We start from the raw sequence: 13,359 nt of genomic DNA, 5'->3' as shown, positions 1-13,359 counted from the left end.
CCAACTTTAATCAACATATTCTTTTCATGTGGTATTTTGAAAATGCCGGTTGTATATGTTTTACCCCATTTATATTGAGTAGATGTGATAGTTTATTACTTTCACAAAAACTACACATAAGCATCATGTCTATTTCACACAGTGCATAATAAACAACCCATATACGATGATGTACACGAAACTATTGATATGAGCTTTATGTAAATCGGTGGCTTAACGTTGATTTTCATATTGTTTGAGATTTATATAAAGATGTTGATATGCAACCTCGAATATTTGGCATGCATGCTTGCTTGTTTTTGGTAAAGCCATGTAGTATGTTTGCAATCAAAGTAAGTCTTGACTTGATTACAGTTATAACCACAAGTATCAGCAAGAAAAAAATAATGCTCTTATGCACATGCTATCATTGAGTACTAACATGTATTTTGCTATTTCCATTCTAATGCAATATTTATTGGGCATCACTTAGGAGTAACGAAAAATAGAGGCGTAAAGAGATAGCAGCAACTTGATAGATGTTTCTGTTATCTAATGGATTAGAAACACCTTGAGTACACTTCAAAGATCATCCCATCTTTCTATTTTTGTGTAACACCACTTATCATGTTGTTTGTCATTTGGCACCGTGAAAGATTTTAAAAGATTTGCTGATGTCGTCGGTGTGTGCATGAGGGATGATTTTTTCTCCCGTTGAAATGCACGGGCATGTTTGCTAGTAATAATAAAGAAAATAGTGCTTCTGGTGGTCTGTCATCGAATCTACCCCTAAAGTTGGCACAAATTACCCACCATGCCATCCATAAGTGCAAAAAACAGGAACCATTTTTTATGTGAGGCACTTTCGTTGATTCATTTACAAGCAATCCCGCTAGGTATCACAAGTTGGTAGGTAGTGCACTAGTTAGAACCCCTCTCATCCATTGTAGAGACCCAGTTTCGACTCCCTTGGCACCCTTATTTCTCTCTTTTCTTTATAATAAATTGTGAACAACTTTTTCAGACACATAAATCGTGAACACATTTTGTGAGAAAAAAATCATGAATACCTAAGAGCCAGTGCGCCCTATTGGGCTGGCCCATGAGCGAGTCCGGACGCCCGTTGTTCTTTATTCCCGGGTTTTATTTGGTTTTTATTTATTTATGAAAACAACATTCCGGAAATAGTACAAGGATTGATATGGCGAAGTGGATAGAGCATCCTGCTTTGGTATTGGACACCTAGGTTCAAGTCACCCTTCTCCCCTTTTTATTTTTCTCCCACAGATTTAAAACTTTTTTAATATTCATATTTTTTAAACTGCAACTCCAATTCTAACATTTTATATATGAAAATCCCTCAGAAAAATGTGTACATTTCAAAAATCCTATCATCTTGCATGTTATTCATTTCTAAATTATGTTTAGCATGCAACTTTAATAAATATCTTCTTTACATGTGGTCTTTTGAAAATGCTGATTGTCTATGTTTTACCCCAATTAAACTGAGTAGATGTGATAGTTTATTACTTTCAAAAAAACTACACATAAGCATCATGTCTATTTCACACAGTGCATAATAAACAACCCATATACGATGATGTACACGAAACTATTGATACGAGCTTTATGTAAATCTGTGGCTTAACGTTGATTTTCATATTGTTTGAGATTTATATAAAGATGTTGATATGCAACCTCAAATATTTGGCATGCATGTTTGGTTGTTTTTGGTAAAGCTATGTAGTATGTTTGCAATCAAAGTAAGTCTTGACTTGATTACAGTTATAAACACAAGTATCAGCAAGACAAAAATAATGGTCTTATGCACATGCTATCATTGAGTACTAACATGTATTTTGCTATTTTCATTTTAATGCAATATTTATTGGGCATCACTTAGGAGTAACGAAAAATAGAGGCGTAAAGAGATAGCGGCAACTTGGTAGATGTTTCTGTTATCTAATGGATTAGAAACACCTTGCGTACACTTCAAAGATCATCGCATCTTTCTATTTTTGTGTAACACCACTTATCATGTTGTTTGTCGTGTGGCACCGTGAAATATTTTAAAAGATTTGCTGATGTCGTTGGTCTGTGCATGAGGGATGATTTTTTTCTCCCATTGAAATGCACGGTCGTGTTTGCTAGTAATAATAAAGCAAATAGTGCATTTGGTGGTCCGTCATCGAATCTACCCCTAAAGTTGGCACAAATTACCCACCATTCCATCCATAGGCGAGAAAAAAAACCATTTTTTTTCATGTGAGGCACTTTCGTTGATTCATTTACAAGCAATCCCGCTAGGTATCACAAGTTGGTAGGTAGTGCACTGGTTAGAGCCCCTCTCATCCATTGTAGAGACCCAGGTTCGACTCCCTGGCACCCTTATTTCTCTCTTTTCTTTATAATAAATCGTGAACACATTTTGTGAGAAACAAATCGTGAACACCTAAGAGCCAATGCGCCCTATTGGGCTGGCCCATGAGCGAGTCCGGATGCCCTTTGTTCTTTATTCCCGAGTTTTATTTGGTTTTTATCTATTTATGAAAACTACATTCTGCAAATAGTACAAGGATTGATATGTCCAAGTGGATAGAGCATCATGCTTTGGTATTGGAGACCTAGGTTTGAGTCATCCATCTCCCCTTTTAATTTTTCTCCCACAGATTTTAAAACTTTTTTTAATATTCATATCTTCTAAACCGCAGCTCCAAATCTGACATTTTACATATGAAAATCCCTCAAAAAATGTGTATATTTCAAAAATCCTATTATTGCATGTTATTCATTTCTAAATTATGTTTAGCTTCCAAATTTAATCAATATCTTCTTTACATGTGGTCTTTTGAAAATGCCGGTTGTATATGTTTTACCCCATTTAAACTGAGTAGATGTGATAGTTTATTACTTTCACAAAAACTACACAGAAGCATCATGTCTATTTCATACAGTGCATAATAAACAACCCATATACGATGATGTACATGAAACTATTGATACGAGCTTTATGTAAATCGGTGGCTTAACGTTGATTTTCATATGGTTTGAGATTTATATAAAGATGTCGATATGCAACCTCGAATATTTGGCATGCATGTTCGGTTGTTTTTGGTAAAGCTATGTAGTATGTTTGCAACCAAAGTAAGTCTTGACTTGATTACAGTTGTAAACACAAGTATCAGCAAGACAAAAATAATGCTCTTATGCACATGCTATCATTGAGCACTAACATGTATTTTGCTATTTTCATTCTAATGCAATATTCACCGGGCATCACTTAGGAGTAACGAAAAATGGAGGCGTAAAGAGATAGCGGCAACTTGGTAGATGTTTCTGTTATCTAATGGATTAGAAACACCTTGAGTACACTTCAAAAATCATCCCATCTTTCTATTTTTGTGTAACACCACTTATCATGTTGTTTGTTGTGTGGCACCATGAAAGATTTTAAAAGATTTGTTGATGTCGTCGGTGTGTGCATTAGGGATGATTTTTTTATTACGTTGAAACGCACGACCATGTTTGCTAGTAATAATAAAGCAAATAGTGCTTCTGGTGGTCTGTCATCGAATCTACCCCTAAAGCTGACACAAATTACCCACCATACCATCCATAAGTGAGAAAAAAACGAACCATTTTTTTCATGTGAGGCACTTTCGTTGATTCATTTACAAGCAATCCTGCTAGGTATCACAAGTTGGTAGGTAGTGCACTGGTTAGAGCCCCTCTCATCCATTGTAGAGACCCAGATTCGACTCCCCTAGCGCCCTTATTTCTCTCTTTTCTCTACAATAAATCGTGAACACCTTTTTTAGACACATAAATCGTGAACACTTTTTGTGGAAAAAAATCGTGAACACCTAAGAGCAAGTGCGCCCTATTGGGCTGGCCCATGAGCGAGTCTGGACACCCTTTGTTCTTTATTCCCGGGTTTCATTCGGTTTTTATTTATTTATGAAAACAACATTCCTAAAATCATAAAATGTTTTTGGATTTAACAACAATGTTCTGGATTCTGGAAAACTATTTGCATATGCAAAAAATGTTCGTGAATTTGAACCAAATGTTCATGAATCAAAAAATGTTCATGATCTTTCTTAAATGTCCAAAAACCCAAAAAATGGTCGCGAATTACAAAAGAAGTTCATTCATTCAAACTTTGTTTCATGAATTCAGAAAATGTTCATGCTGTTCCAAAAAATGGTCTCGAATTACAAAAGAAGTTCATTCATTCAAAATTTGTTTCATGAATTTAGAAAATGTTCATGCAGTTCCAAAATTTTGTCTAATAATAAATTGGAAACACCTTGAGTACACTTAAAAAGAATCTCATACTTATTTTGTTACGTAACACAATTTATCATGATGTTTGTCATGTAATACGATGAAAGATTTAAAGGAATTTGTTGATGTCGTCGGGTGTGTGCACGAGGAATGACTTTTTTTTCTTGTTGTAACACATAGGCATGTTTGCTAGTCTAATAATAAAGCGTGCATTGCTTCTGGTTGTCTGTCACGTATTTTTGGAGAAAAGTCCCTGTGCTTTCTGGTAATTGAGCCGGCAGTCCCTATTTAAGTGGTTCCGAGAAAACGTTTAGTTTTTGCAAATTAACCCCTGCATCTTGTAAGAATTCCGTCTGTGCTTCTTTGTTTATCTTATCCAGTAGCACATGAAGGTGGAGCTCGCTGGCGTGCGACCGACGGGCAATGGCAGCGAATGCGTGGCCTGCCAGAGGAGAGGAAGCAAGGCACTGGCGGCTCGAGGCAAGGGCAGCGGGAGCCTACGGGGCACCATGGCGGCCGCAACGGCGGCCAATGATGAGTCTCCAACGTATCTACAATTTTTTATTGTTCCATGCTATTATATTATTTGTTTTGGATGTTTTATATGCATTAATATGCTATTTTATATCATTTTTGGGACTAACCTATTAACCTAGAGCCTAGTGATAGTTTTTGTTTATTCCTTGTTTTTGAGTTTTACAGAAAAGGAATCTCAAACAGAGTCTAAACGAAATAAAACTTTCGCGATAACTTTTCTTGGACCAGAAGACACACAGAAGACTTGGGGAGGGGGCCAAAAGAGTCCTAAGGACTCCACAAGCCCTCAGGGCGCGCCCCTGGCTTTTGGGCCCCTTGGGAGTCCACCGTCCTCCATCTCAGCTCTATAAATCCTAAAATATTTCAAAACCACCATAAGCGTCCACCAAAATACTTTTCCGCCGTTGCAAGTATCTGTTCCCGTGAGATCCCATCTTGGGGCCTTTTCCGGCACCCTGCCGGAGGGGGATTCGATCACAAAGGGCATCTACATCAACTCTATTGCCCTTCCGATGAAGCGTGAGTAGTTTACCACAGACCTACGGATCCATGGCTAGTAGCTAGATGGCTTCTTCTCTCTCTTTGATCTTCAATACAATGTTCTCATCAATGTTCTTGGAGTTCTATCCGATGTAATATTCTTTTGCGGTGTGTTTGTCGAGATCCGATGAATTGTGGATTTATGACCAAATTATCTATGAATATTATTTGAGCCTTTCTAAACTCTCTTATGCATGATTAAATATCTTTGTATTTCTCTTCGAATTATCGGTTTGGTTTGGCCAACTAGATTGGTTCTTCTTGCAATGGGAGAGGTGCTTAGTTTTGGGTTCAATCTTGCGGTGTCCTCACCCAGTGACATAGTAGGGGTAGTGAGGCACGTATTGTTGCCATCAAGGGTAAAAAAGATGGGGTTTTGATCATATTGCTTGAGTTTATCCTGCTACATCATGTCATCTTACTTAAAATGTTTCTCTATTCTTATGAACTTAATACTCTAGATGTAGGCAGGAGTCGGTCGATGTGTGGAGTAATAGTAGTAGATGCAGAATCATTTTGGTCTACTTGACACGAATGTGATGCCTATATTCATAATCATTGCCTTGGATATCATGACAACTTTACGCTTTTCTATCAATTGTTTGACAGTAATTTGTTCATCCATCGTATGTTTTCTTTCAAGAGAGAAGCTTCTAGTGAAACCTATGCCCCCCCGGGTCTATTTTCCATCATATGTTTTCAGATCTATAAACCAAAAAAAGTCCAAAAATACCTTGCTACAATTTATTTGTTTTTACTTTGTTTTATGTTTAGTAATCTTGTATATCTATCCTATCAGATCTCATCCTTGCAAGCGACCGTGAAGGGATTGACAACTACTTTATCCTGTTGGGTGCAAGTGTTTGATTGTTTGTGCAGGTGCATAGATTGGAGACTTGCGTGTACCTCCTACTCGATTGATACCTTGGTTCTCAAACTAATGGAAATAATTATCTCTACTTTGCTGCATCACCGTTTTTTGTTCAAGGAAAAGAACCAATGCAAGCTCAAGAAGTAGCGGGAAGAATTTCTAGCGCCATTGCCGGGGAGGTCCTACATCAAGCCTACCAAGTACCCATCATAAACTCTCATCTCTTGCATTACATTATTTACCATTTGCCTCTCGTTTTTCTCTCCCCCACTTCTAAAACATTTTCAGAAAAACACCAAAATATTTGCCATTTTATCCGCCCTTCTTCCGTTCATCTTTTTCGTTTGCTTTTTGTTTGCTCGTGTGTTAGATCGTTTGCCTTGTCACGATGTCCCAAGAAAATACCAAGTTGTGTGATTTTTCCAATACTAACAATAATGATTTTATTAGTACTCTGATTACTCCCGCCGCTAGTGCAGAATCTTATAAAAGTAATGCTGGTTTCCTGAATCTTGTTGTGAAAAATCAATTTTCCGGCCTTTCTAGTGAGGTTGCCGCATCCCATCTAAATACTTTCTTTGAGTTGTGTGATATGCAAATGAAAAAAGATGTGGATAATGATATTGTTAAATTGAAACTATTTCCATTCTCTCTATGAGGTCGTCCTAAAACTTGCTTTTCATCTTTGCCTAAAAATAGTATTGATTCATGGAATAAGTGTAAAGATGCTTTTATTTCCAAGTATTTTCCTCCCGCTAAGATCATCTCCCTTAGGAACGATATTATGAATTTTAAGCAACTTGATCATGAACATGTTGCACAATCTTGGGAGAGGATGAAATTGATCATAAGAAATTGCCCTACTCATGGTTAAGGTTTATAGATGATCATACAAAAAAATTATGCTGGATTGAATTTTGCATCTACAAATCTTTTCTATTCCGCCGTGGGAGGTACTTTTATGGAAATTACTTTAGGAGAAGCTACTAAACTCCTAGATAATATTATGGAAAATTATTCTCAATGGCATACCAAAAGATCTTCTACTAGTAAAAAAGTGCATGCGATTGAAGAAATTAATATTTTGAGTGGAAAGATGGATGAACTTATGAAATTTATTGCTAGTAAGAGTGCTCCTATTAATCATAACAATGTGAATTTGTCTACTTTGATTGAGAACAATAATGAATATATAGATGTGAATTTTGTTGGTAGGAACAATTTTGGTAATAACGCGTATAGAGGTAATTTCAACCCTAGGCCGTTTCCTAGTAATTCCTATAATAATTATGGTAATTCCTACAACATTCCTTTGGAAATTATAATAAAATACCCTCCGATCTTGAACAATATTAAAAGTTTCATCAATTCCCAAAAAGTTTTCAATGCTATGGTTGAATTTTTTTGCTCAAGATTGATGATTTGGCTAGGAACGTTGATATAATTTCTCTTGAGATTGATTCTTTGAAAATTGGATCTATGCCACCCAAGCATGATATTAATGAATCTCTGAAAACTATTAGAATTTCTATTGATGAGTGTAAAGAAAGAACCGCTAGGATGCGTGCTAAGCGAGATTGGTTTGTGAAAGCATGTTCTTCTAGTTTTTGCGAGAATAATGATGAAGATCTTAAAGTGATTGGTGTGACTCCTATTGAATCTTTGTTTCTAATATAAATCTTGATAAAGATGGGACTGGAGATGAGTCAACTTTATCTAGAAGGTGTCCCAATGATTCGGAGCATGATTTATTCTTTGATTGTCTTCCTTATGAATGGCGGTCGGGGACGAGCGATGGTCTTTTCCTACCAATCTACCCCCCTAGGAGCATGCATGTAGTACTTTGTTTCGATAGCTAATAATTTTTTGCAACAAGTATGTGAGTTCTTTATGACTAATATTGAGTCCACGGATTATACGCACTCTCACCCTTCCACAACTACTAGCCTCTCTAGTACCACACAACTTTCGCCGGTGCACTACACCCACCATATACCTTCCTCAAAAAATCCACCATACCTACCTATTATGGTATTTCCATAGCCATTCCGAGATATATTGCCATGCAACTTCCACCATTCCATTTATTGTGACACGCACCATCATTGTCATATTGCTTTGCATGATCGTAAGATAGCTAGCATGATGTATTCATGGCTTGTCCATTTTTTGATGTCATTGCTACGCTAAATCATTGCACATCCCGGTACACCACTGGAGGCATTCTTATAGAGTCATATCTTGTTCTAGTATTGAGTTGTAAGTAAATAATAGTATGATGATCATCATTATTAGAGCATTGTCCCATGTGAGGAAAGGATGATGGAAGCTATGATTCCCTCACAAGTTGGGACGAGTCTCCAGAGTTTACAAAAATTAAAGAGGCCAAAGAAGCCCAAATAAAAATAAGGAGAAAAGAAAAAAAATGAGAGAAAAGATAGAAGGGACAATGTTACTATCCTTTTTCCACACTTGTGCTTCAAACTAGCACCACGATCTTCATGATAGAGAGTCTCCTATGTTGTGAATTTCATATACTAGTGGGAAATTTTCATTATAGAACTTGGCTTGTATATTCCAATGATGGGCTTCCTCAAATTTCCCTAGGTCATCGTGAGCAAGCGAGTTGGATGCCACCCACTTAGTTCTTTTTGAGCTTTCATACACTTATAGCTCTAGTGCATCCGTTACATGGCAATCGCTACTCACTCACATTGATACCTATTGATGGGCATCTCCATAGCCCATTAATACGCCTAGTTGATGCGAGACTTTCTCCTTCTTTTTGTCTTCTCCACAACCACCATATTCTATTCCACCTATAGTGTTATATCCATGGCTCACACTCATGTATTGCGTGAAAGTTCAAAAGGTTTGAGAACATCAAAAGTATGAAACGATTGCTTGGCTTGTCATCGGGGTTGTGCATGATAAAATACTTTGTGTGATGAAGATGGAACATAGCCAGACTATATGATTTTGTAGGGATAACTTTCTTTGGCCATGTTATTTTAAGACACGATTACTTTATTAGTATGCTTGAAGTGTTATTGTTTTTATGTCAATATTAAACTTTTGTTTTGAATCTTATGGATCTGAATATTCATGCCGCAATAAAAAAAGTTACATTGATAAATATGTTAGGTAGCATTCGACATCAAAAATTCTGTTTTTACCATTTACCTACTCGAGGATGAGTAGGAATTAAGCTTGGGGATACTTGATACATCTCCAACTTATCTATATTTTTTGATTGTTCCATGCTATTATATTATTTATTTTGGATTTTTATATGCATTAATATGCTATTTTATATTATTTTTGGGACTAACCTATTAACCTAGAGCCTAGTGCCAATTTCTGTGTTTTCCTTGTTTTTGAGTTTTACAGAAAAGGAATGTCAAATGGAGTCCAAACGGAATAAAACTTTCGCGATGATTTTTTCTTGGACCAGAAGACACCCAGAAGACTTGGGGAGGGGGCCAGAAGAGTCCCGAGGACTCCACAAGCCCTCAGGGCGCGCCCTAGGGAGGTGCCCCTGGCTTGTGGGCCCCTCGGGAGTCCACTGACCTCCATCTCAGCTCTATAAATCCTAAAATATTCCAAAACCACCAGAAGCGTCCACCAAAATTCTTTTCCGCCACCGCAAGCCTCTGTTCCCATGAGATCCATCTTGGGGCCTTTTCCAGCACCCTGTCGGAGGGGGATTCGATCACGGAGGGCATCTACATCAACTCTATTGCCCTTCCAATGAAGCGTGAGTAGTTTACCACAGACCTACGGATCCATGGCTAGTAGCTAGATGGCTTCTTCTCTCTCTTTGATCTTCAATACAATGTTCTCATCAATGTTCTTGGAGTTCTATCAGATGTAATATACTTTTGCAGTGTGTTTGTCGAGATCTGATGAATTGTGGATTTATGATCAGATTATATATGAATATTATTTGAGTCTTTTCTAAACTCTTTTATGCATGATTAAATATCTTTGTATTTCTCTTTGAACTATCGGTTTGGTTTGGCCAGCTAGATTGGTTGTTCTTGCAATGGGAGAGGTGCATAGTTTTGGGTTCAATCTAGCGGTGTCCTCACCCAGTGACATAGTAGGGGTAGCGAGGCACGTATTGTATTGTTGCCATCAAGGGTAAAAAGATGGGGTTTTCATCATATTGCTTGAGTTTCTCTCGCTACTCTTGTCATCTTACTTAAAGTGTTGCTATGTTCTTATGAACTTAATACTCTAGATGCAAGCATGAGTCAGTCGATGTGTTGAGTAATCTCTACTATTAAAGGGGGATCGAACATCGTGATGGTTCGACCTCCCCTCCTGGTTCGACCACCTCATTCGACCCCCTCGTCAGCATCTCACGTGAAAAAATCGAAGCTCCTCGACTCCACCCACCCCGTCGCACGAAAGAAAAAAAAATTGCGCACGTACGCACATCCCACGTCTCACATCCCCTTTCTTCCTAATCCCTCGCTCTCGATCCTGTTTGTGATGGTTCGACCTCTCCCTGCCTATACGATTCCCCCGCACTATCCCCGGATCTCAATCAAAACCATGCATGATCAGAAAAATTCCAGCTGCGCGAACCAACCAAAACCCTGCATTCTCTACGATCCACTCATGCCGCTTCCCACTTCTCCCAGAAACTACGCCCACCTCCCGACAACCTCTCTCTCAGATGAGAACCGTCCTCTCTCTATCTCTCATCGACATGGTCGCCAGGCTCTCCTTCATGATGCTGAACAGGGGCGGCGTGTTTCGCTGCTCCAAGGACGGAGCCGCCATAACCAGCTCCGCGTCATCGTCTCCTCCGTCGTTGCACACTGGCACACGGCACACCCTCCCGCCGGAGAAGGGGGTGACGGTGTTGGATCCTCTCGCCGTAGCGGCCGGCCTACTCCACTATAAGCCTCTAATGCTCCGTCGAGATCGGACAACGCGGGGCAGGCACAACATCCTCCGAAGGGGAAGCCGAAGAATACAGGATTCGTCATCGCGTTCACCAAGGAAGTCAGCATCGCCATCAGCCGCTCCCCAATCTACCCGGCAAATCAACGTCTTTGGCATACCCTTCTTTGGCTTCTTCCTCCACGAGGTTGGCCGACACAGCACGCCGCTCTCTAGTCGCTAGGTTTCTTCCTACTGCACCCGCACCATGATGGTGCCGCCACCTCGCCAAGGCATGCCCTCCCTAGAATCAGCGTCGACTGCGAGGTGGCCGTCCACATCAGCGCCGGTGCCGCTGTCATCATGGACTCGCTCCCGATGGTGCGGATCACGGCTTGCACCTGTAGGATGTACTGTATTACAGTGCCCCATGTGCAAGCAGGATTTCGAGCCTACAACACACATCATCTCAGCGGCAACAACAACGACGGGAGCGGCTGGTGGCCGGTGGATGGAATAGGAGACAAAGGAAGCAATGGATGATGGTGAGGTTGGAGTCCTTGGCGTGGATGTACATGTAGCCGTCGCGTGTGATGGAGCCATGGAGGAACATGACGTCGGGTGGGGGTACAAGCAGCATGGGCACCATCACGGTCATAGGCTCATAGCAGGCTTAGGTGAGTGATGCTACCCTCCAGCGTTTTTCATTCTCGCTGCTGCTTGTTGTGTTTTCCTCTTTGCTTTGTTTCTGTTTGGGTGACAAAACCCAAGAGAAGCCGCTTATACTATCATAATTCATAAGTTCAGAACTGACAACATCATCTAATATATCGGTACTTTGATACAGCTACTAAAGCACTCCAACCATTCAGTGGAAGAACAGACAGAAAGTTTGCTTTAATTATTTTTGCTTGATCTATTGGATTATATTAAGTTGTTCTTTTGATTTTGCAATTTATTTCAGCTCTCTATTTGTGATGCCCTGTCGTCTGTTTGGCCTCAAACTATTTGTAGCTAGGAATAGGATGCCACTCACTATGCCAAAAGAACCTGAACGTGTTTGCTCACTTCAGTCATCGTCTGGTCGTTGCGGTTCCTGCAATCAGCAGAAAATGCGTAGCAGTCGCACCTGAGTTTCCTTCCGGATAACTGCTACGTCTTGAGCTTGTGTTGGTTTTCTCCAAAGAGGAGAGGGTGATGCAGCAAGTGTAGCATAAGTATTTCCCTCAGTTTTGAGAACCAAGGTATCAATCCAGTAGGAGGCTCCTCAAAAGTCCCACGCACCTACACAACAAACTGAGAACTCGCAACCAATGCGATAAAGGGGTTGTCAATCCCTTCACGGCCACTTGCGAAAGTGAGATCTGATAGAGATAATATGATAAGATAAATATATTTTTGGTATTTTATAATATAGATGCAAAAAGTAAAGATGCAAATAAAAGTAGATTGGAAGCAAATATGATAAGAGATAGACCCCGGGGCCATAGGTTTCACTAGAGGCTTCTCTCGAGATAGCATAAGTATTACGGTGGGTGAACAAATTACTGTCGAGCAATTGATTAAAAAGCGAATAATTATGAGATTATCTAGGCATGATCATGTATATAGGCATCACGTCCATAACAAGTAGACCGACTCCTGCCTGCATCTACTACTATTACTCCAGACATCGACCGACTTCTGCCTGCATCTAGAGTATTAAGTTCATAAGAACAGAGTAACGCTTTAAGCAAGATGACATGATGTAGAGGGATAAACTCATGCAATATGATATAAACCCCATCTTTTTATCCTTGATGGCAACAATACAATACGTGTCTTGCAACCCTTTCTGTCACTGGGTAAGAACACCGCAAGATTGAACCCAAAGCTAAGCACTTCTCCCATGGCAAGAAAGATCAATCTAGTAGGCCAAACCAAACCGATAATTCGAAGAGACTTGCAAAGATAACTCAATCATATAAAAGAATTCAGAGAAGATTCAATTATTATCCATAGATAAACTTGATCATAAACCCACAATTCATAGGATCTCGACAAACACACCACAAAAGTAGATTACATCGAATAGATCTCCACAAGAGAGGGGGAGAACATTGTATTGAGATCCAAAAAGAGAGAAGAAGCCATCTAGCTAATAACTATGGACCCGTAGGTCTGTGGTAAACTACTCACAACTCATCGGAAGGGCTATGGTGTTGAGGTAGAAGCCCTCCGTGGTCGATTCCCCCTCCGGCAGAAAACCGACG

This window comes from Triticum dicoccoides, chromosome 7B, assembly GCF_002162155.2.
Source record: "Triticum dicoccoides isolate Atlit2015 ecotype Zavitan chromosome 7B, WEW_v2.0, whole genome shotgun sequence".
Classification (NCBI taxonomy): Eukaryota; Viridiplantae; Streptophyta; class Magnoliopsida; order Poales; family Poaceae; genus Triticum; species Triticum dicoccoides.
Note: the sequence above shows the minus strand (reverse complement) of the source record.